This window comes from Nerophis lumbriciformis, linkage group LG37 (genome assembly GCF_033978685.3).
Source record: "Nerophis lumbriciformis linkage group LG37, RoL_Nlum_v2.1, whole genome shotgun sequence".
In the NCBI taxonomy this organism is placed as follows: domain Eukaryota; kingdom Metazoa; phylum Chordata; class Actinopteri; order Syngnathiformes; family Syngnathidae; genus Nerophis; species Nerophis lumbriciformis.
In genome coordinates this window covers 18987313-19010163 of record NC_084584.2, presented here as the reverse complement: position 1 = coordinate 19010163, position 22851 = coordinate 18987313, and the positions used below count along the sequence as shown (strand labels likewise).

General features: G+C 45.2%; 2 long non-coding RNA genes across 2 annotated transcripts; one reads left to right on the top strand and one right to left on the bottom strand.

Moving 5' to 3' along the window:
* Nucleotides 1-4115: 4115 nt before the first annotated feature.
* LOC133577462 (uncharacterized) lies at nt 4116-6958 on the bottom strand. Its single transcript, XR_009811733.2, has 4 exons — nt 6520-6958; nt 6403-6441; nt 5108-5230; nt 4116-4919 (listed from the first exon to the last, which is right to left on the bottom strand). It is a non-coding gene; the product is annotated as an uncharacterized lncRNA (long non-coding RNA).
* A 3690-nt stretch (nt 6959-10648) lies between these two features.
* Nucleotides 10649-21408, top strand: LOC133577391 (uncharacterized). The gene is made up of 6 exons (XR_009811725.2): nt 10649-10819; nt 12287-12382; nt 12749-12988; nt 15197-15345; nt 15467-15742; nt 20891-21408. It is a non-coding gene; the product is annotated as an uncharacterized lncRNA (long non-coding RNA).
* Nucleotides 21409-22851: the final 1443 nt, after the last annotated feature.

Below are 22851 nucleotides of genomic sequence, written 5' to 3'. Positions count from 1 at the left end.
CCGCCACTCGGCGTAGGAAACTCATTTCGGCCGCTTGTACCCGTGATCTTGTCCTTTCGGTCATGACCCAAAGCTCATGACCATAGGTGAGGATGGGAACGTAGATCGACCGGTAAATCGAGAGCTTTGCCTTCCGGCTCAGCTCCTTCTTCACCACAACGGATCGATACAGCGTCCGCATTACTGAAGACGCCGCACTGAGCCGCCTGTCGATCTCACGATCCACTCTTCCCCCACTCGTGAACAAGACTCCGAGGTACTTGAACTCCTCCACTTGGGGCAAGATCTCCTCCCCAACCCGGAGATGGCACTCCACCCTTTTCCGGGAGAGAACCATGGACTCGGACTTGGAGGTGCTGATTCCCATCCCAGTCGCTTCACACTCGGCTGCGAAACGATCCAGTGGGAGCTGAAGATCTTGGCCGGAGGAAGCCATCAGGACCACATCATCTGCAAATAGCAGTGACCTAATCCTGCAGCCACCAAACCAGATCCCCTCAATGCCCTGACTGCGCCTAGAAATTCTGTCCATAAAGGTTATGAACAGAATCGGTGACAAAGGGCAGCCTTGGCGGAGTCCAACCCTCACTGGAAACGTGTCCGACTTACTGCCGGCAATGCGGACCAAGCTCTGACACTGATTATACAGGGAGCGAACTGCCACAATAAGACAGTCCGTTACCCCATACTCTCTGAGCACTCCCCACAGGACTTCCCGGGGTACACGGTCGAATGCCTTCTCCAAGTCCACAAAGCACATGTAGACTGGTTGGGCAAACTCCCATGCACCCTCAAGGACCCTGCCGAGAGTATAGAGCTGGTCCACAGTTCCACGACCAGGACGAAAACCACACTGTTCCTCCTGAATCCGAGGTTCGACTATCCGGCGTAGCCTCCTCTCCAGTACACCTGAATAGACCTTACCGGGAAGGCTGAGGAGTGTGATCCCACGATAGTTGGAACACACCCTCCGGTTCCCCTTCTTAAAGAGAGGAACCACCACCCCGGTCTGCCAATCCAGAGGTACCGCCCCCGATGTCCACGCGATGTTGCAGAGTCTTGTCAACCAAGACAGCCCCACAACATCCAGAGCCTTAAGGAACTCCGGGCGGATCTCATCCACCCCCGGGGCCTTGCCACCGAGGAGCTTTTTAACTACCTCGGCAACCTCAGCCCCAGAAATAGGAGAGCCCACCACAGATTCCCCAGGCTCTGCTTCCTTATAGGAAGACGTGCTGGTAGGATTGAGGAGGTCTTCGAAGTATTCCCTCCACCGATCCACAACATCCGCAGTCGAGGTCAGCAGAGCACCATCCCCACCATACACGGTGTTGACACTGCACTGCTTCCCCTTCCTGAGGCGGCGGATGGTGGTCCAGAATTGCTTCGAAGCCGTCCGGAAGTCTTTTTCCATGGCCTCCCCGAACTCCTCCCATGTCCGAGTTTTTGCCTCCGCAACCGCTGAAGCCGCACACCGCTTGGCCTGTCGGTACCTGTCTGCTGCCTCAGGAGTCCCATGAGCCAAAAGAACCCGATAGGACTCCTTCTTCAGCCTGACGGCATCCCTCACCGCCGGCGTCCACCAACGGGTTCTAGGATTACCGCCACGACAGGCACCAACTACCTTGCGGCCACACCTCCAATCGGCCGCCTCGACAATAGAGGTACGGAACATTGTCCACTCGGACTCAATGTCCAGCACCTCCCTCGTGACATGTTCAAAGTTCTTCCGGAGGTGGGAATTGAAACTCTCTCTGACAGGAGACTCTGCCAGGCGTTCCCAGCAAACCCTCACAATGCGTTTGGGCCTGCCAGGTCTGTCCGGCATCCTCCCCTACCATCGCAGCCAACTCACCACCAGGTGGTGATCGGTAGAAAGCTCCGCCCCTCTCTTCACCCGAGTGTCCAAAACATGAGGCCGCAAATCTGATGACACAACTACAAAGTCGATCATGGAACTGCAGCCTAGGGTGTCCTGGTGCCAAGTGCACATATGGACACCCTTATGTTTGAACATGGTGTTTGTTATCGACAATCTGTGACGAGCACAAAAGTCCAATAACAGAACACCACTCGGGTTCAGATCCGGGCGGCCATTCTTCCCAATCACACCTCTCCAGGTTTCACTGTCGCTGCCAACATGAGCGTTGAAGTCCCCCAGTAGAACGAGGGAATCACCCGGGGGAGCACTCTCCAGTACTCCCTCGAGTGAATCCAAAAAGGGTGGGTACTCTGAGCTGCTGTTTGGCGCGTAAACGCAAACAACAGTCAGGACCCGTCCCCCACCCGAAAGCGGAGGGAAGCTACCCTCTCGTTCACCGGGTTGAACTCCAACGTGCAGGCTTTGAGCCGAGGGGCAACAAGAATTGCCACCACAGCCCGTCGCCTCTCACTGCCGGCAACGCCAGAGTGGAAGAGAGTCCAGCCCCTCTCAAGAGAAGTGGTTCCAGAGCCCTTGCTGTGCGTCGAAGTGAGTCCGACTATATCTAGCCGGAACTTCTCAACCTCACGCACTAGCTCAGCCTCCTTCCCCCCCAGCGAAGTGACGTTCCACGTCCCAAGAGCCAGCTTATGTAGCCGAGGATCGGACCGCCAAGTGCCCTGCCCTCGGCTGCCGCCCAGCTCACACTGCACCCGACCTCTATGGCCCCTGCTATGGGTGGTGAGCCCATTGGAGGGGGGACCCACGTTGCCTCTTCGGGCTGTGCCCGGCCGGGCCCCATGGGGACAGGCCCGGCCACCAGGCGCTCGCCATCGTGCCCCACCTCCGGGCCTGGCTCCAGAGGGGGGCCCCGGTGAACCGCGTCCGGGCGAGGGAAATCTGGGTCCTTGGTTTGTGTTCTTCATCGAGGTCTTCGAGCTGCTCTTTGTCTGATCCCTCACCTAGGACCAGTTTGCCTTGGGAGACCCTACCAGGGGGCATAGAAACCCCCGGACAACACAGCTCCTAGGATCATTGGGACACGCAAACTCCTCTACCACGGTAAGGTGGCAGCTCAGAGAGGAGTGCAGTAACTCAGTGACTACAATTGTGAGATTTAAAACTGAACCCAAACAATACTGTTATGATCACAAGACACTTTTTAAGACCTTTTAACATTAGTGAACTTTCTAGAGCAGTGATTCTCAAACTCTTTTCACAAAGTACCACTTCAGAAAACCTTTGGCTCTCCAACCACCATGATAAGGACTAATATTAAAATACAGTAGCGTAGTAGGCCTAAATATTCATGAAAAAAGACAGTGGTTTTATTTAACAAGTACATTTTAATATATTGGCCACTGAAATATTACAGACAATGCAAAAACTTAATCAACAATGATACTCCATATACAGTACATATTTACAGACTTTTACAGCATCCACGGCAACATCTCATCGGTGTGTATTTTCAGAGCATTTATAAAAATGATCAAATATTTGATTTGTGACTTCTTAGGCCAGTTGAGTTCTTAATTAGTTAAAACTTTTCAAGTGTGTTTGGGAAATGAACTGCAAACACAATGCCAGGCACAGATGTGAAGTCAAGGAAAACAACTTTACCCAATATGTCATCCAATCATACTACTGTATTGGCAGAGGTTTCCAATAGGGGAATAACATGACTTCATGTACCATTTGTTACACTATCTTGCAGCAAAGAAAACCCTGCATGTTTGAATTCACGAAGGAGGGCCCATTTGGCACATGATTGTGCTATGATAAAGAAGAAATCAATCTGTCCATACTTTGTTTGTCCGTCATTTGAAAAAAAAACTGTAAAATTGTTTCTTCTATTACCTTTACCATTGTGTTTTGATGTGAGATAATTTCTCTTAACTTGTGCCCTGTGAAAGATGCTTACTGTTCCAGAATTGATGCAGTGACCCGCATGTATTTGCAATGCAGAGAGGTGAACTGTGTCCAATAGAAGTTCACTAGGTGCTCCATATAGTTTAATCCTAGACAAATATTTGTTTTCCTGACAGAAACTATCATCTTTAGTCATATGTCTGTAAAATTCAGCTATGACATTCCCTGGTTGAATAGTTTGTGAAATAACAGGAATAGACTGCACAAGTTTGACTACATTTACCATCTGCATAGGTATATTTTGAGTACCATGTATGAGCCTTAACAAATATTAATTTTTGTCTTCATCGGTGTTCCAAGTGAGATGTTTTTAGGGTCACTAAGAGGACCACCCCTATCGACAAGCTGTTTGTAAACTTCTGCATCATATATATCTTCAATGTTGTTAGCATCTGCCTTCTTTCTGCTTAATCTGAAGTTAAGCTTCTCCTGAAAACCTGGCTTGAGGAACAATGACCTTATGTGAGCCTTAATTGGAACCTCTATAAAGGATGAGGATCTTTCTTCTGACACACTGGTCCCACAAGACAGACATTTTATTTGTTTACTTTCTAATGGCCCAAAACAATTACTGCAGTATTTATGTAATAAAATAGGCGATGATGCAGAGCGGGATAAAAGAAAGTTTTTGAACTTCTGCACACTGTTTAAGCAGTCTGCATTCAGACTATCGGGACAAAGCAACTTGAACATTTTCAGCAAATCGCTTATAGGGCCTTATCAGTGACTTTATGACAGTTTTCATAAGCCATGATGATCAGAAGGCACTCTGCCACGGTTACTGATGCATTGTCATATAATGGTTTGTCTGTTGTGTCCTTGATATTTGACTCTTCTGCACACTCCTCACTCAAACTATCTTCAAATCCTTCATTAAACATATGTCCGTCATTGTACATCCAATCCCCCATATCAGGGAGAGATTCCTCAAATGATTGAGATGGATCATACTCAGCATCGACATGTAGTTCAGTTGTTAGGCCATCAGGAGGATCTATGAGGGCTGATCTGGAAAATGGTTTTCCATTGTCTTTGATAGAGTCAAAAGTAGAAATATTTTCATGTGCTGAAATTAAAATAGAATAAAAATCATTAAAGGTTTTTTATAACATTTTGTCACAAGGCAAAACGTATAACATCTCAGCATATCGCTCACATTCTTACACTCAAAAGTTTGGCATATTTTAGCAGGATATGCTTTGTGACAAAATTCACAGCAAAACATTAGTTAGACACAGAAGACGGTGGGTGTACCTGGCTGGTAGGGAGAGGCTTGGTGTTCCAGAGTGGTACATCCTGCATGGACACCTGGAGGTTGGATGTGTTCCATATGAAGAGCAGTGTTTTGGGCTCCTTCTGTTCCCCTGCTGCTACCTTCTGACACAAAGAAGAGGAACCAAAAAACTCTAAAAATTAAAATAATTAAAAGAAAAGAAGAAAATTGCAAAACAAGAAGCAAGTTGACATAAATTGAACACATTATACAAATCTAGCTAATGGAATGCATTTACTTTTTTCCCACATCTTGATCGCATTGTAGTTCATGTTTATGTATCTTCTGTGTTTGTGGTAACACATAATCCACAGTATTAAATGTAACTCATCGCAATACAACACGCACTATAAAAAGAAAGTGTGGAACTTCAGTGATAAACAATGCCAATGATTAGTAAATACACAGCAGCAAACCAAACCTATGAGAAAGGATCTTGACGAGGGATGCAACATTATTGTAAATATTGCGTTATTTTGGTTTCAAAATTCTCACAATAATGCCGTGATGTGTGACGCTATCAAACGAGAACTCCCGTCAGTGTGTTTTTTTCTGACAATATTAAGTGGGCTGATCTGAGAAGTAAACTCGATCTCCCATGATAACCCGCGCAGTGTGGGACAACAAAGTTCAAACAGGGGACATTATATAGGGGCGAAAAAGAGGAACTGTGCAGGAGTGACGGGAACGTTTGTGCTTCGTAGCTTGGAGGAATTGTTGCTGTGAAATATTTCTGTGCCTATAACTGCTGTGTTAGATTAAACTAAAATATGTGTGTTACTTGAAATTCTGGATGATTTTGCACCATTCCTTTGCACTTAAAATACCTGTTTATAATAATAAATAGGACTACAACATATGAACATTATGTTTGTATTCAATTACAGTAAGTGTGTTTATCCTAAACATTCCTGCCACTTCATTTAACACACGTTGACATGTTTGTAACAATATCTTACCGTGGCTTTAACACTGTGACGATATAATACCATGACATTTTGATATTGTTACATCCCTAATCATGACTTGATGTTACCTACCAGCCTTAACTTGAAGATGAAAGGTTCAAAGAAGATTAATTACACATGCTGAGATAACTCATATTTCAAGTTTCATTCTTCATATATGTGCTACTGTAATCAGAGTAAAAGACAGCAATATTTCCATGCTTGTTCCTGACGAACTGTGGACAGCTTTTTATCCATCTATCTGGTCTGTAAATCCCAATCAGAACTAATTCACATAAACAAAGAACACGCATATACATATAACTTACTTAGACATTGCTCATCAGTCTCCACATTCACATTGGTGGCTGCAGGAAGAAAAATAAAGTATCACATATTATATCTGCTTCCAGTTTAATGCACCACCACTATGCCAGTCTACTCACCAATTGTACAGTCCTTCTTGATCGTTTATTTGAGTCGACTTCTTTACCGGTTCTTCTCCATCGTTTTGCAGGTTTTTGTTTTGTCATTTTGACACTCCAATACTATGTGAATACAGACAAAGGTTGCTGGAATACACAGTGGAACTTCTTGTAAATGTAAAACTCTATATTATGTTGAAGCAGTGTATGTTCAGTAATTTATATTGTTCCACTTCCAATGTTCTCTGTACATTTATGTCTATCATTGTTATTTCACTATGGGATGTATAAAGTGTATCTTATCACTTGCGATGCCTCGGTGGAGGTAAGTATCATAGCTTCGAGCAAGGTGGTTGCGCCGTTGAATGCGGCATTTATAGCTCTATTTTCGTAACACAGTGACGTTACATTAGTTTGATGAATAATAACTCGTGTGTGTTAAAGTAATTTAAATACCAAAACAAAAACAATAAATGCTCTCTGAGCTGCCACCTTACCGTGGTAGAGGAGTTTGCGTGTCCCAATGATCCTAGGAGCTATGTTGTCCGGGGGCTTTATGCCCCCTGGTAGGGTCTCCCAAGACAAACAGGTCCTAGGTGAGGGATCGGACAAAGAGCAGCTCGAAGACTTCTATGGAAATGCAAGAACCGAGACTCAGATTTCCCTCGCCCGGACGCGGGTCACCGGGGCCCCCCTCCGGAGCCAGGCCCGGAGTTGGGGCACGATGGCGAGCGCCTGGTGGCCGGGCCTGTCCCCATGGGGCCCGGCCGGGCACAGCCCGAAGAGGCAACGTGGGTCCCCCCTCCAATGGGCTCACCACCCATAGCAGGGGCCATAGAGGTCGGGTGCAATGTGAGCTGGGCGGCAGCCGAAGGCAGGGCACTTGGCGGTCCGATCCTCGGCTACAGAAGCTAGCTCTTGGGACGTGGAACGTCACCTCGCTGGGGGGGAAGGAGCCTGAGCTAGTGCGAGAGGTAGAGAAGTTCCGGTTGGATATAGTCGGACTCACCTCAACGCACAGCAAGGGCTCCGGAACCAGTTCTCTCGAGAGGGGCTGGACTCTCTTCCACTCTGGCGTTTCCAGCAGTGAGAGGCGACGGGCTGGGGTGGAAATTCTTGTTTCCCCCCGGCTCAGAGCCTGCACGTTGGAGTTCAACCCGGTGGACGAGAGGGTAGCTTCCCTCCGCCTTCGGGTGGGGGGACGGGTCCTGACTGTTGTTTGCGCTTACGCGCCAAACAGCAGCTCAGAGTACCCACCCTTTTTGGATTCACTCGAGGGAGTACTTGAGGGTGCTCCCCCGGGTGATTCCCTCGTTCTACTGGGGGACTTCAACGCTCATATTGGCAACGACAGTGAAACCTGGAGAGGCGTGATTGGGAAGAATGTCCGCCCGGATCTGAACCCGAGTGGTGTTTTGTTATTGGACTTTTGTGCCCGTCACGGATTGTCCATAACGAACACCATGTTCAAGCATAAGGGTGTCCATATGTGCACTTGGCACCAGGACACCCTAGGCCGCAGTTCTATGATCGACTTTGTAGTTGTGTCATCGGATTTGCGGCCTCATGTTTTGGACACTCGGGTGAAGAGAGGGGCGGAGCTTTCTACCGATCACCACTTGGTGGTGAGTTGGCTGCGATGGTGGGGGAGGATGCCGGACAGACCTGGCAGGCCCAAACGCATTGTGAGGGTTTGCTGGGAACGTCTGGCAGAGTCTCCTGTCAGAGAGAGTTTCAATTCCCACCTCCGGAAGAACTTTGAACATGTCACGAGAGAGATGCTGGACATTGAGTCCGAGTGGACCATGTTCCGCACCTCTATTGTCGAGGCGGCCGATTGGAGCTGTGGCCGCAAGGTAGTTGGTGCTTGTCGTGGCGGTAATCCTAGAACCCGTTGGTGGACACCGGCGGTGAGGGATGCCGTCAAGCTGAAGAAGGAGTCCTATCGGGTTCTTTTGGCTCATGGGACTCCTGAGGCAGCGGACAGGTACCGACAGGCCAAGCGGTGTGCGGCTTCAGCGGTCGCGGAGGCAAAAACTCGGACATGGGAGGAGTTTGGGGAAGCCATGGAAAACGACTTCCGGACGGCTTCGAAGCGATTCTGGACCACCATCCGCCGCCTCAGGAAGGGGAAGCAGTGCACTACCAACACCGTGTATGGTGCGGATGGTGTTCTGCTGACCTCGACTGCGGAAGTTGTGGATCGGTGGAGGGAATACTTCGAAGACCTCCTCAATCCCACCAACACGTCTTCCTATGAGGAAGCAGTGCCTGGGGAATCTGTGGTGGGCTCTCCTATTTCTGGGGCTGAGGTTGCTGAGGTAGTTAAAAAGCTCCTCGGTGGCAAGGCCCCGGGGGTGGATGAGATCCGCCCGGAGTTCCTTAAGGCTCTGGATGCTGTGGGGCTGTCTTGGTTGACAAGACTCTGCAGCATCGTGTGGATATCGGGGGCAGTACCTTTGGATTGGCAGATTGGTTCCTCTCTTTAAAAAGGGGAACCGGAGGGTGTGTTCTAACTATTGTGGGATCACACTCCTCAGCCTTCCCGGTAAGGTCTATTCAGGTGTACTGGAGAGGAGGCTACGCCGGATAGTCGAACCTCGGATTCAGGAGGAACAGTGTGGTTTTCGTCCTGGTCGTGGAACTGTGGACCAGCTCTATACTCTCGGCAGGGTCCTTGAGGGTGCATGGGAGTTTGCCCAACCAGTCTACATGTGCTTTGTGGACTTGGAGAAGGCATTCGACCATGTCCCTCGGGAAGTCCTGTGGGGAGTGCTCAGAGAATATGGGGTTTCGGACTGTCTGATTGTGGCGGTCCGCTCCCTGTATGATCAGTGTCAGAGCTTGGTTCGCATTGCCGGCAGTAAGTCGGACACGTTTCCGGTGAGGGTTGGACTCCGCCAAGGCTGCCCTTTGTCACCGATTCTGTTCATAACTTTTATGGACAGAATTTCTAGGCGCAGTCAAGGCGTTGAGGGGATCCGGTTTGGTGGCTGCAGGATTAGGTCTCTGCTTTTTGCAGATGATGTGGTCCTGATGGCTTCATCTAGCCAGGATCTTCAGCTCTCACTGGATCGGTTCGCAGCTGAGTGTGAAGCGACTGGGATGAGAATCAGCACCTCCAAGTCCGAGTCCATGGTTCTCGCCCGGAAAAGGGTGGAGTGTCATCTCCGGGCTGGGGAGGAGATCTTGCCCCAAGTGGAGGAGTTCAAGTACCTCGGAGTCTTGTTCACGAGTGAGGGAAGAGTGGATCGTGAGATCGACAGGCGGATCGGTGCGGCGTCTTCAGTAATGCGGACGCTGTATCGATCCGTTGTGGTGAAGAAGGAGCTGAGCCGGAAGGCAAAGCTCTCAATTTACCGGTCGATCTACGTTCCCATCCCCACCTATGGTCATGAGCTTTGGGTTATGACCGAAAGGACAAGATCACGGGTACAAGCGGCCGAAATGAGTTTCCTCCGCCGGGTGGCGGGGCTCTCCCTTAGAGATAGGGTGAGAAGCTCTGTCATCCGGGGGGAGCTCAAAGTAAAGCCGCTGCTCCTCCACATCGAGAGGAGCCAGATGAGGTGGTTCGGGCATCTAGTCAGGATGCCACCCAAGCGCCTCCCTAGGGAGTTGTTTAGGGCACGTCCGACCGGTAGGAGGCCACGAGGAAGACCCAGGACACGTTGGGAAGACTATGTCTCCCGGCTGGCCTGGGAACGCCTCGGGATCCCCCGGGAGGAGCTGGACGAAGTGGCTGGGGAGAGGGAAGTCTGGGCTTCCCTGCTTAGGCTGCTGCCCCCGCGACCCGACCTCGGATAAGCGGAAGAAGATGGATGGATGGATGGATGGTATTACTTACTTTCAGTCGTTATTCCTTCGATGCTGAATTGTTTCCTCCAATCGATACAAGTCACATTCGCCCACTAAATGCGCATGCGTGTTTTCCAGGAAGCGCAAATATGATTGGACAGATTCATGGGGCGCCGTGCCAAATCTCGCGAGAATGTTGATGAGACAGATCCACATCTCAAAATTTAGATAAAGTTGATTTTCTCCTTGTATGTCCATCTGAAAATAGCCATTTTTGGCTATGTGTAACTTTCAAAGGAAGGCAATTCAGAAAATTCACACCTTCTATCAGACAGCGGCGGACATGACGCGTTGTTTGCCATCAACGTCAGAAGAAGAAGAAGCGGGAAAACAGTAGGTGGCGTAACATTTTAACGTTGTGTGCGCCGACCTCGAACGAAAACGAGGAAGAAGAAGAAAGAGAAGAAGAAGCGGGAACGTTTTTGGAAACGACAACCGCAACGCTTGTGACAGAAGACTTGGAGAGGTAAGTATCCTAATATTTTTTAGTTGGTTAACCATGTAATGTTGTGAAGTGAAAATATTTAACTGTTGTGACAACGAGTGGTCCTTTGAGAGGTTGCGGTAACGCTAATGGCGTCTGCCCTGCAAGTAATGTTAGTATACATAATGACCTTCACAATTAGATTATACAGTGCATATTAATTTGGGGGTTTGACTTTAAACATTTTTATAATACTGTTGTAGGTAAAGTAACAATCGACAAAGAAGGTCCGGGCTCCATTTTATTGGTATGGCTGGCTAGTTGTAATAAATAAGAGATGACATCCAAAAGTGTTCAATGATTGACAAATGTGCCCCGCCATTTTGAAAGCAGCAGTACATTTGCTTACTAGCTGGCAGTGGCCAGTATGTATTGTATCACGCTGTTGATCATATAAACTGCATATATATTGGAAAATAAAGTAGCTATGTGTGTAAAATTTGAAACATTCATTCATTTAAATGAAACTAGCATTATCAGACAGGTCTTGTTAAGACTAGTTAGACTTAGACTTCCTTTTTATTGTCATTCAAATTTGAACTTTACAGTACAAATAGGAAGGAAATTGTGTTACATAAGCTAATGGTAGTGCGGGATAAAAAAGCAATAAGGTGCATATATAAATAAATAAATAGGTTACTGTACAGATAAATATATTGCACTTTTTCACATGCGTCCACGTTTATGGATGTATGTTATATTGTCTTTTTTATTCCAGCGAGTTAATCCATTTTGGGGGAGTTGAGGGGATAATTTCATTGTGATGCGTTCAAGAGCCTTACGGCCTGAGGGAAGAAGCTGTTACAGAACCTGGAGGTTCTGCTTCGGAGGCTGCGGAACCTCTTACGAGTTATGTAATATAAGAATAATTTTCCTGTGATACATGTTTAAAAAGTTATGATTGTCTTAACCTGGTCAAAATGCACTAATTTATGGTCAACCTCTTCAATACAAAGTCATTGGGGCTCAATATTTTATTCATGACCTTTTTTGTTAAAAATGCCATAACTTTATTAATATGTACCCTATTATAAAAAGGTGCCATCAAGCCCCCCGCATCCCAAAATAGATAAGAATTAAACTGTCCGGGTTGAGTTTTTTTTTACTATAGCCAGAACGATCATAAACAATCATTTTGTTTACTTGTTTTTGACAGAAGTTAAATATGATTTACCCAAAAAGTTAACATCCATATGAAGTGACCCCATATATGTAAATACTTTCCATTTATATTATAATTCCATCCATCTATCTATTTTCTACTGCTTTTCCCTTCTGTGTCGTGGGGGGTGCTGGAGCCTATCCCAACTGCGCTAGGGCGGAAGGCGGGGTACACCCTGGACAAGTCAACACAGATCGACAGACTACATTCACACACTCGCGTCAATTTAGTGTTGCCAATCAACCTATCCCCAGTTTGTGATACAAAATTTATTTTTTCATTAACAGGATGGACAAAAAGAAAATGACAACATAAGAGGTTAAGAGTTCCCACAAAGAAAATGAAGGACCTGCATAATTCTCCTCCCCCAAATGAGTAATCTGGTAAGTCTCTGTATGTGTGGCAAAGCGGACTACGGTTAAGCCAAATTGCCGTGTTACATGTAGCTAACAAACTGGGAAAAGGACTTTATTAGTTTGTTTAGTATTTAAAGAACAGCTGAGAATGCCACCTTGGGAAAGTCGCCCCAAGAAGGTTAGTAACAGTACCCTAATTGTAATGAGGCCACACACCTCTAAGACAGCGATGGGCAAGCTCACCCTACTGCATATGCTTTAAAATGCATATAGGGATGGGGAGAGGGAATAATCATAACATTGTTGTCCAAATGAGGTGACAAATACCAGTCCAAATTTTTATACTCAAATGAAAAATGTTAAACACTTTCTCTTTTGCACTCTCTCTTTCAGGGTGTTTGGCCTTCATCAGATGGGAGGACGGTTATACCGGCAAAATCTTTACTGGAGCAGACATTTTGTCAAGAGATGAAGCTCCTGTGCAGATCTTAGATCTTAGAACAGGAGATTCTGTTTTAGCAAAGTGGTCAGATGGTAAATTTTATAGGGCAACTGTTGAATATATTTCAGGACAAGTGACGGGGGACTTGTAACAGGCAGCAACACTGTTGGACCATCACCACCACCCTATGGGTAAGATTGACATTTATTACCTCATGCCTATGGGGCTACAAGTTCAAAACTTTTCATCTTTATAAAATCAAATTTGGTGAATTTCCAAACCAAAAAAACAGCATTAACTGAAATATTATTTTATCTGCCATCAAATAATTGTTTCAGTAAATAGTATGTGAATGACAAATACAAATATTTAATGTATTTCATTGCCAAAACCCCAACATCTGTATCCACTTTGATTTCAGGATTAAAAGTTCTGAACTTGTGGATCCTGAAAACAATTATTTGCCATCATTTTATTACTTTTTAATCATGGTCAAAATGTTCATAGAGTGTAAATATCCACTCTACAATCTCATGTGTCAAAACTAGGGAGTAAAAAAATTAACATTTCATGTCATGGTTACAATTGTTATCACAGTATTGATAAATGTGCTCAAGAAGTACTTGAACACACACTGAAATCTTATAAACAAGTTTTATTGAGGAAAAAAAATAGTTACACAATATATACTTTCTTAACAGAAGAAATCTACGTTTTTTAACATTCAGTCTCACGTCAAAATATAAATTCCGCATTTTTAAAAATTAAATATAAATTAAAATATATAAAAATATAAATAAAAGTTGTGTAAGGATGGGGGTTGAAGGATGAGTGTCAAAAAACAGAGCTAACTTTGCTTTCTTATCAGCAATCGAGCATTAACTAAACACCCGTGGGTTCTCAGAGCAACACACAACACCAGAAATGTGTCCCGTGAAAACCTGTCCGATCCGGAGCTTTCAACAATAACAAAAGTTCCATGGATGAATTAAGTAAACAATATCAAAAAATAGGATCCAAACAAAATTTATGGAACGCTCGCCTCGGCCGCAGGTACTTGCTGTTGCTCTTACCTAAACGCCGCACTGAATTTCAGGACAGGGAAACCAAAACAAGCTTGCTAGTTAGCATAATTAGCATCATCGAGCTAGCTTACTTGTTGTTGATACTGTTACGTGATTGGCTGTTGGCGTATCCCTTCCATTGCTCAGTAAATACCGTTAACTGATTGTCTGTTATAGCATGTCCCTCCCATTGCTCAGTGACACTTCCTGTTTTCTGTTTCCTGGGTTCCCAAAGCGCGAGTGACCTCATGCAGCGAATCTTGCTTGCTCAAATATTTTATCGAACACATTTAATATTTATATCATTATGTGTCTATTGCGATATATATTTATTGTTTTATTGGCCCAGGGCTATGTAGTATTGATTCTTAAAAAAATATTTTCGGGGCTTGCGTGGGAGCACTACGTGCAGATAGAAATGTTCCTCTTTTTTGTAAATTTTCCTCTTTTGTCAAAGGGTGCTCACATGCCTGTACTTCCTGTGTGAAAGAAAGTAGTTAAGGCGGAAATCTCAATATGCCATAGTTTAAAAACATTTTTTAATCCAAATATAAGTACTGGTTTGACAGTTTATACTTAATTGTACATTTCATAAATAATCCTGAGATATATAAAGTAATAACTTTTTGGGGATAGTCAATGTTATGTATAACTTAATATTGTAAAATCTGTCATAATCTGTTGGTATTGTTGACTAAGTGAGTTGTCTATTTCCTTGCAGTCAAGAAGATTTCATCTTCAGTATTGGTCCAGTTCCTTTGTCTTTGATGTGAAATGTTTTTGTTTAGGAGTACTGTACAGAATGATTGTAGATATGGTCAATTTTGGTCATGGTACATTTATTTTCATTATTGGTACCGTCCATCATAGAGTGAGGAGAACAAATCATTTATACACTGCTGATTTTGTAGTTTGAGGTCTGTTACTTTTATTATTATTATTATTATTATTATTATTATTATTATTATTATTATTATCATTATAGGTACACTTCAATTGTAAGTGATAGAATCCAAAACAAAAATCCATAAAATCACATTGTATGAATTTTTTTCAAAGTAATTAATGTGCATCTTTTTGCATGATATCCATATTTGATACTTCAAATATACTCCCAATAGAGGTTTCTAGGTGATCAATTCCATGGGAAAAAAAATGCAAATTACCTGAAAACATACAATGTGATTTTTTGTTTTGTTTTATATTTTGCAGTCTATTAAATACTTGTTCTCCTCGCTGTACATAGACTAAGGTCCACTTTGGCCGCTGGAGGTTAAAATGTGGGTCATTTCAGTAATTTTTTTGTAGTTCAGTATTTCTCATCTCTTTTGACAGGAGAGATGCAGGCAACCCATCTGTCGAGGACACTATCTCATATCGACCGCAGGCAGAAAAATCATGGATGCCATGTGATGGATGTTGGGAGGAGTTTGAAAAAATCCTGCGAGAAAAGCAACAAATCGAAGAAGTCCTCTTGAAAATAGGCAAGTAATTAATGCTAATTTATTCATGATGTAATTATTTTGTTTACGTAAATTTGTTATTTGGCCTTGAACACATTATTTTCTCATTCGGGTATTGTTTGTGCTATTTTTTCCCTTTCAGATCCGGACCAAGTCAGAGTACTCCAAACTCTCTGCGACCTCGTTAGTGACAAATACAGCGACGGCCCTCCTCAACAATCGGGCCAGCAGGAGCTCTTTCCTGAGAGCGGCGTATTCATGTCCTCGTTCCGCCTTGCTGCCATGAGTCATGCTTCAAAGCCCAATTGCATGCGTTTATTCCACGCACTTTTTGACCACTTTTTTACAGTTGAGGAGTGTCAAAATGCAGGAACAGGAAAGCGCATCCTTGACCGGAAAAAAGTTGAAGAAATCCTAAGTAAGTTTTCCCAAACTGAGGGTGTTTTGAGGCCAAAATTGTGTAACAATAATTAAATAGAAGTTCAATACGAGAAAGTTTGATCCCTTATCGATTATAGCACACGAGAAGCATAACTGAATGTTACATAATTACAGTTTGTGATTGGCCAAAAAACTAGCATTGTGATAAGCAATATAGTGTTATGTCCATCAACTTGAAGTGTGGTTGTGTGTATTAATGTACTGTATGTGCAGGGTTTCCACAAGGCATGAAGTCATTAAATGGATTTTGTGTAAATTAAGGCCTTAAATGGCAATAAAAAGCATTAAAAGCGTTGTCCAGAGGCATTTAAAAAATGTAATACAATTGTAGGACATGGCCGATAGTCAATATGTCAAACGGAAAAAAAAAAATTAAAATTAAAATTAACTTAAGAACCTCGAAATTGCTACATCTGTCTGTGTCTGAAGCTGCCAAACTGCATACAAGAGGTATTGTAAGGTGGGAACGCGACAAAAGCACTGCCTCAATACGGCACAATGAAACAGCTCTGGGGGCCTAAACTTTTCCATTCTTTGGTCACTGTAGGCGTGTAGTCCTTAACTGGGACATCATGTCAGGATAATGGGGAAGCTGAGCTTTTTTCATACACGACTCGTTTATTTCAATCACCTCCACTTCAACACATATGAGCTAACTTGGCTAACATTAGCAACTGTCGTGACACAGGCGCCTCAAGTTATGGCTTAGGATGGACAAACAAGGCAATTTTCACAGTAGACCACAACTCTTTTATTCTCTGACGTTCCCACAATAAATTAATAAAAGTTCCTTCAGCTGCTGGATACTTGATACATAACTTGCTATTTACTGTAAACATTTTAAACAACAGAGAGGGTGTAAAATACAATATATTCAATATCGGCAAATTAATATAATTGACATAGCTTTTTTTTAATGCATTTTATTGGCATTTTTCCAAATACCGTTCTGTATTTTTCTAAAATGTTTAAATGGATCATCCATGTCCAAACACATGCATAATTTGCAATCCTAGTATGATGTTCATTTATTATTCTATAAAACCTTTGAACTATTTTAAAACAAATTGTAATTGTAAAATGGTATCCTCCAGTTTGTGGCTATTATAAGACATTTTCAGAGGATATATATATATTTACAGCATGTTTTAAACAGACACAACTAAGAAAATGGCTTATGGGTATATTATATTGATCATCTGATGCAGAATTGGATGTTTGTTTAGAGGGCTTAAGTGCAGTTCTCCTTTAAATTTTTTGATGGACGGAACCTTTTAATTGGCCATTCTACGGCCATGCACACAGTCAAAACACTATATGCTACTCAAGAAAAATAAATAAATAAAAATACATTCTCCAATTAAACAGTTTTGTAAGCCAATTCTAATACACGAGAGAGTAACAGTTAATCTAAACTTCCATCCATCCATCCATCTTCTTCCGCTTATCCGAGGTCGGGTCGCGGGGGCAGCAGCCTAAGCAGGGAAGCCCAGACTTCCCTCTCCCCAGCCACTTCGTCCAGCTCCTCCCGGGGGATCCCGAGGCGTTCCCAGGCCAGCCGGGAGACATAGTCTTCCCAACGTGTCCTGGGTCTTCCTCGTGGCCTCCTACCGGTCGGACATGCCCTAAACACCTCCTTAGGGAGGCGCTCGGGTGGCATCCTGACCAGATGCCCGAACCACCTCATCTGGCTCCTCTCGATGCGGAGGAGCAGCGGCTTTACTTTGAGCTCCCCCCGGATGACAGAGCTTCTCACCCTATCTCTAAGGGAGAGCCCCGCCACCCGGCGGAGGAAACTCATTTCGGCCGCTTGTACCCGTGATCTTGTCCTTTCGGTCATAACCCAAAGCTCATGACCATAGGTGAGGATGGGAACGTAGATCGACCGGTAAATTGAGAGCTTTGCCTTCCGGCTCAGCTCCTTCTTCACCACAACGGATCGATACAGCGTCCGCATTACTGAAGACGCCGCACCGATCCGCCTGTCGATCTCACGATCCACTCTTCCCTCACTCGTGAACAAGACTCCGAGGTACTTGAACTCCTCCACTTGGGGCAAGATCTCCTCCCCAACCCGGAGATGGCACTCCACCCTTTTCCGGGCGAGAACCATGGACTCGGACTTGGAGGTGCTGATTCTCATCCCAGTCGCTTCACACTCAGCTGCGAACCGATCCAGTGAGAGCTGAAGATCCTGGCCAGATGAAGCCATCAGGACCAAATCATCTGCAAAAAGCAGAGACCTAATCCTGCAGCCACCAAACCGGATCCCCTCAACGCCTTGACTGCGCCTAGAAATTCTGTCCATAAAAGTTATGAACAGAATCGGTGACAAAGGGCAGCCTTGGCGGAGTCCAACCCTCACCGGAAACGTGTCCGACTTACTGCCGGCAATGCGAACCAAGCTCTGACACTGATCATACAGGGAGCGGACCGCCACAATCAGACAGTCCGAAACCCCATACTCTCTGAGCACTCCCCACAGGACTTCCCGAGGGACACGGTCGAATGCCTTCTCCAAGTCCACAAAGCACATGTAGACTGGTTGGGCAAACTCCCATGCACCCTCAAGGACCCTGCCGAGAGTATAGAGCTGGTCCACAGTTCCACGACCAGGACGAAAACCACACTGTTCCTCCTGAATCCGAGGTTCGACTATCCGGCGTAGCCTCTTCTCCAGTACACCTGAATAGACCTTACCGGGAAGGCTGAGGAGTGTGATCCCACGATAGTTAGAACACACCCTCCGGTTCCCCTTTTTAAAGAGAGGAACCACCACCCCGGTCTGCCAATCCAGAGGCACTGCCCCCGATGTCCACGCGATGCTGCAGAGTCTTGTCAACCAAGACAGCCCTACAGCATCCAGAGCCTTAAGGAACTCCGGGCGGATCTCATCCACCCCCGGGGCCTTGCCACCGAGGAGCTTTTTAACTACCTCAGCAACCTCAGCCCCAGAAATAGGAGAGCCCACCACAGATTCCTCAGGCACTGCTTCCTCATAGGAAGACGTGTTGGTGGGATTGAGGAGGTCTTCGAAGTATTCCCTCCACCGATCCACAACTTCCGCAGTCGAGGTCAGCAGAACACCATCCGCACCATACACGGTGTTGGTAGTGCACTGCTTCCCCTTCCTGAGGCGGTGGATGGTGGTCCAGAATCGCTTCGAAGCCGTCCGGAAGTCGTTTTCCATGGCTTCCCCGAACTCCTCCCATGTCCGAGTTTTTGCCTCCGCGACCGCTGAAGCCGCACACCGCTTGGCCTGTCGGTACCTGTCCGCTGCCTCAGGAGTCCCATGAGCCAAAAGAACCCGATAGGACTCCTTCTTCAGCTTGACGGCATCCCTCACCGCCGGTGTCCACCAACGGGTTCTAGGATTACCGCCACGACAGGCACCAACTACCTTGCGGCCACAGCTCCAATCAGCCGCCTCGACAATAGAGGTGCGGAACATGGTCCACTCGGACTCAATGTCCAGCACCTCCCTCGTGACATGTTCAAAGTTCTTCCGGAGGTGGGAATTGAAACTCTCTCTGACAGGAGACTCTGCCAGACGTTCTTCAGCTTGACGGCATCCCTCACCGCCGGTGTCCACCAACGGGTTCTAGGATTACCGCCACGACAGGCACCAACTACCTTGCGGCCACAGCTCCAATCAGCCGCCTCGACAATAGAGGTGCGGAACATGGTCCACTCGGACTCAATGTCCAGCACCTCCCTCGTGACATGTTCAAAGTTGTTCCGGAGGTGGGAATTGAAACTCTCTCTGACAGGAGACTCTGCCAGACGTTCCCAGCAAACCCTCACAATGCGTTTGGGCCTGCCAGGTCTGTCCGGCATCCTCCCCCACCATCGCAGCCAACTCACCACCAGGTGGTGATCGGTAGAAAGCTCCGCCCCTCTCTTCACCCGAGTGTCCAAAACATGAGGCCGCAAATCCGATGACACAACTACAAAGTCGATCATAGAACTGCGGCCTAGGGTGTCCTGGTGCCAAGTGCACATATGGACACCCTTATGCTTGAACATGGTGTTCGTTATGGACAATCCGTGACGGGCACAAAAGTCCAATAACAAAACACGACTTGGGTTCAGATCCGGGCGGCCATTCTTCCCAATCACGCCTCTCCAGGTTTCACTGTCGTTGCCAATATGAGCGTTGAAGTCCCCCAGTAGAACGAGGGAATCACCCGGGGGAGCACTCTCAAGTACTCCCTCGAGTGAATCCAAAAAGGGTGGGTACTCTGAGCTGCTGTTTGGCGCGTAAGCGCAAACAACAGTCAGGACCCGTCCCCCCACCCGAAGGCGGAGGGAAGCTACCCTCTCGTCCACCGGGTTGAACTCCAACATGCAGGCTCTGAGCCGGGGGGCAACAAGAATTGCCACCCCAGCCCGTCGCCTCTCACTGCTGGCAACGCCAGAGTGGAAGAGAGTCCAGCCCCTCTCGAGAGAACTGGTTCCAGAGCCCTTGCTGTGCGTCGAGGTGAGTCCGACTATATCCAACCGGAACTTCTCTACCTCGCGCACTAGCTCAGGCTCCTTCCCCCCCAGAGAGGTGACGTTCCACGTCCCAAGAGCTAGCTTCTGTAGCCGAGGATCGGACCGCCAAGTGCCCTGCCTTCGGCCACCGCCCAGCTCACATTGCACCCGACCTCTATGGCCCCTGCTATGGGTGGTGAGCCCATTGGAGGGGGGACCCACGTTGCCTCTTCGGGCTGTGCCCGGCCGGGCCCCATGGGGACAGGCCCGGCCACCAGGCGCTCGCCATCGTGCCCCAACTCCGGGCCTGGCTCCGGAGGGGGGCCCCGGTGACCCGCGTCCGGGCGAGGGAAATCTGAGTCTCGGTTCTTGCATTTCCATAGAAGTAATCTAAACTTTTCAACTAATTAACTTGTCTAATGCTTACAACTGTGTGTATACAGATAATTGTAGGCTTTTGACTATATATAATAACTATATGCAGTCGCACATGGGCATTACATTTTTATAAGTACCAAAAAAATGGCGTTAAAAAGCATTAAATTAGATTTGCATTATTATTATTATTGCATTGCATAGATTTGATATCTGTAGAAACTCGGATGTGGCAAAATTACGAATGCCTGATTATTATGTTCTTGCCTTACAGCGTATGTCCTGAGATGCGGTACCCTTCCTGATTGGGACAATATTGAGGAGGCCAAGCTCAAGCAAGCTTTGGTAAACAAATGTTGGGCAAGAGCAGGTTTTAAGTAGGCCCTTGTACCTGCCAAGTTCATTCTGGGGTAGGATGTTTCCTTTGTAAACATGTTGATATTTTGGTCTGGGGTTGCGCAGTATATATTGTATAAAAATGCCCTATGATGTAGCTTTTAGTACCACGTTATACTGTGACAATGCATATTGAGCTGTGCTGTGTCTCGCAAATTTGGCACTGATGCAACCTCACTAACAAGCTAGCGGCTAATATCCCTTCACAGTACAAAGCTGTTTCCAAATAAAAAACGGAAATGACGCAGTATGTTACTGCTTACATAATCAGGTATATTAGTAGCTTTTGTAACCAATTTCAAAATGTTTTAATGATCATTTATGTACCAAATGTTATATTGTTATCGCAGGAGGCTGTTCTATTGTTTACAACAGTGTTTCTTAATCATAGGGCTGGGGCCCACTGTTGGGCTGCGAATACCCTTGGGGGCCGCCAATAAATATCTGTTTCTTAGCTGTGGTCCGTCCATATGGGCCGCAATGGTACTCAGTTGTAATACACTTTAGTGTAAGATGACTAATTCAGTGTTTGTATTTGAGTGGGTCCCAGACCCCTCTGTAGTGGAAAAGTTGGTCGGGCCCTGAGGTAAAAAATGTTAAGTATCCTTGGTGTTCAATGTGTGATTATTTTTTATATGTAGACCAGTTCCAAACACCACGGTTACAATTTTATAAATGTATTTCAGTTTTTCCTTGGAATATTTCCAAAATGGAAATTTAGTCATTTACTCACCCTCTTACTGAGATTAAGTCAGGTGTTTTTTTTTAACTACGGTACATGGTTTGCTCAACAAGGAGTTAAAAAAAACTACACCGGACTTTTTCACAACAAAGTGAGTACTTAATGTTAAATTCATTTAGTTTTGTATTTGTTTTATTTTTTGTATATTGTTTTCTATGTTGTTTTAATTATTGTGAATGTCAATATGTACATTATGTATGTATTAATTAACTACATTTAAATTGTTGTATTTAATCTATGTTCATATCTTATATTTTGTATTTGTGTGTAGCCAAATAAAGTGATACACCGCTCAATATTTGAGTATTTTTTTAGTGTTATTTCTAATTAAGTCAGATAACGCATATTTAAATTGCACTCTCAATTTGTTCTCATTATTCTCAAATTTGAGATATGATGGCTTTGTTAAGACATTTAAGAGAAATAATCAAGACATGAAAGAGACATACATAAGATCTCTTTTATTGCTCATACATCTCCTTTCTTTCTCTTTAATTCTCCTTCAAAATAAATGAGACATAATTGAGATCAGTGGCATACAAATATGAGCTCTCCTCAGTGTATCCCACTTCTCAAATATTGCTCAAATGGTTGTCTCAACTCAACCTCCTTTGTCTCAGTGATGTCTTGTCTCTTTTTAGCTTATTTATTGCTCCTAAGGGTCCCCTAGGAGCAATAAAAGAGAAATAATTGATCACAGAATTAGACAGATATGAGAAGCTCAAAATGTTCTCAAGATACGAGATCAAGCAACAGATGAGCAAGCACATTTTTGCTATGGGCTACACCACGACAGAGTTTGCAAGTCTGTCTAATAAACTAGTGCTTTCTTTATTTCTTTAGTTTATTTGGAACATGAACACACTTACAGTATAATACAACACAGTTTCATATAATTTCACTTTACAGGAGTAGGAAGAAGTAAAGCTTATTTAATCCTACCCCTTTCCCACTTCACAGCGTTTACAAATATATACATCATTTACTGACCTTTTTATAATAAAATATCTGTGAATTAGTATATACAACAGTTTTGTATTATGTAATTAATTAATTCAGTCATTATTAATATACTGAGATGAAGAATATCTTATTTT